Source organism: Magnolia sinica, chromosome 4 (assembly GCF_029962835.1).
Source record: "Magnolia sinica isolate HGM2019 chromosome 4, MsV1, whole genome shotgun sequence".
NCBI classification, from domain to species: domain Eukaryota; kingdom Viridiplantae; phylum Streptophyta; class Magnoliopsida; order Magnoliales; family Magnoliaceae; genus Magnolia; species Magnolia sinica.
The window spans coordinates 13,353,977-13,356,403 of record NC_080576.1 but is presented as its reverse complement, the minus strand read 5'-3'; the positions used below and the strand labels follow the sequence as shown (position 1 = coordinate 13,356,403).

At 35.6% G+C, this 2,427-nt stretch overlaps 1 non-coding gene across 1 annotated transcript; it reads left to right on the top strand.

The window, feature by feature from the left end:
• Window positions 1-236: 236 nt before the first annotated feature.
• Window positions 237-343, top strand: LOC131244862 (small nucleolar RNA R71). Its single transcript, XR_009170634.1, has one exon. It is a non-coding gene; the product is annotated as a small nucleolar RNA R71 (small nucleolar RNA).
• The last annotated feature ends 2,084 nt before the right edge of the window (window positions 344-2,427 follow it).

Below are 2,427 nucleotides of genomic sequence, written 5' to 3'. Positions count from 1 at the left end.
GGTCGTCTTCCTCTCTTAGGACATACATTCCCGCTTTCTCTCTAGGAATGGGTCTAGTTTGGTCCGATTTAGCAGAGACATCCCATGTCTGCGTATTCTCTGCTAACATATCTAAAAAATTCCAAGCCTCATTATGATTTTTGTCAAAAAAGGTTCCACCACACATCATCTCTATGAACTGACGGGTATCCATGGTGAGCCCCTTTCGGAAAGCATTAATCACGTACCATGGTTCATAACCATGATGTGGACAAGTAATTAGAATGTCTTTGAAGCGCTCCCAAGCTTAGAAAAATAGTTCATTCTCCTTTTGAGAGAATGACATGATTTCTTGTTTTAGTGCATTTGTTTTGTGCTCGGGAAAGAACTTTTTCAAAAACTCTCTACTTAAGGCTTGCCATGAAGTAATGGTATTAAGTCTTAGAGAGTTGAGCCATGCTTTGGCCCGATCCTTTAGAAAAAATGAGAATAACCTAAGCTTAAGTACATCCCTATTGCCATTGTTTACTTGTAACGTTGCAATTACTTCCTCAAAGTCCTTGAGGTGCAAGTAAGGGCTTTCAGAATCTAAGCCATGAAATTTAGGAATTAATTGAATCACACCTGGTTTAAAATCAATGTTCCCTGCGTGAGCAGGGAACATTATACAAGATGGTAAAGTTGATCTCTCAGGGTGTAAATGTTCACGTAAAGTCCGTGGTTGATTTAACACATTCCTATGAACTTCATTTTCATCCTCAAGAGGAGGATTATTTTGATTTATAATTGGATCTGGCAGATTTGGATTTGGATTATCAATTGGGTCTTCCATGGAATCCAAGTGATGTTGAGTGCCTCTTCTAAGTGAATAATCAAGGCCTGGAACTAGTCCCCCTTCAGAAGAGAATCGTTTGTTTTGATCCCTACTCCAACGGGACATAAACCATTCACTCCACACAACAAATACCACTAATTCAAATCACAAGTATGATACTTAAAATAAAAATAAAAACTTAAATCAACAACCCAGGTGGTAGGGCCGACCATGAGGGTTCAGTCCACAAAGCAAAATAAATCAACAACCCAGGCAGCAGAGCCGACCATGAGGGTTCAGTCCACAAAGCAAAATAAATCAACAACCCAGGCGGCAGAGCCGACCATGAGGGTTCAATCCACAAAGCAAAATAAATCAACAACCCAGGCGGTAGAGCCGACCATGAGGGTTCAGTCCACAAAGCAAAATAAATCAACAACCCAGGCGGCAGAGCTGACCATGAGGGTTCAGTCCACAAAAAAAAATAATAATAATAATAAATAAATAAATAAAAGTAAAACTAATACAGAAATTAAACTATGCTAATCTGGAAAATAGATTCAGCAGATGATCTTTGTGATCAAACGGCAACTATAGGACAACCATAGCACTTGGGTGATAAAATCTCAAGCAGGGCAACCTTATGTCATAGTTAGTGCTTGAAAGTCCCAATTGAATTTATTTTCAAAGAAAAAGAAAGGAAGAAAAAAAATAAAAAATAAAAAAAAATCTATAGAAAATCTGGAGGGTTTAGAAGAAAACTTACCTTAGCTATCTTGCACAGATCTGATCTATCTCAGTCTCTCCCCGGCAACGGCGCCAAAAACTTGGTTGCTTACCTCCAAGTGCAGAGGTTCATAAGTAATATCCTGTGAATACAAGGTCGATCCCACAGGGAGATGAATTGCGAGTAGGAAAAAATCAAATGCAAAACAAACTAAGTAATAAAAACTAAACTGATGATTTGATTTTTTGATTTTTGAATGGATGTAATTCAATTGAATAAAAAATACCCAAGCTTCAAAGTTCCACACATAGGTTAATGTTCCAAAATCATGATGACTTGGATAACACAACTAGGATCTGAGCACTATGGTCAGCCTAATCGAAAAATAAAACACTTTAAATATTTTAATAAATGATATAAAAGATTAGAAAATAATGGATTTGCACCATTGACATATATTCTCAAGCGCCAGTGATTTTAAGTATTCAATATCTATAGGATAATGAATATCAAAGAAATATAACAGGTTGAGAACATCTCCTATCTAGGAAATCTGATTAATTTAGGGTAAGCCTATCCATCAATGTGGATCTCATATGATGGAAACATATGGATCTTACAAAAGGATAAAAAAACAAAACCTAAATAACAGATAACATGCATACACCATTATTCTCATCATTAAAACAATTAATCATCATAACTTAAAGAAATATCAAACCCATGTGCTTTCCTTCTAGCTTGGGCTAGAGGGAACTTAGAAAAACATAATTAAATTGTAGAAATAAAAAGTAACAAGAAAGAAAGAAGAGAAATTGTAAATAGAAAAGATCTAAAAGGAAAGAAACAACTTATAAAGCTTTAATAAAACTAAAAACTCTTAAAAAAACTCTAAATATTGCTCTTG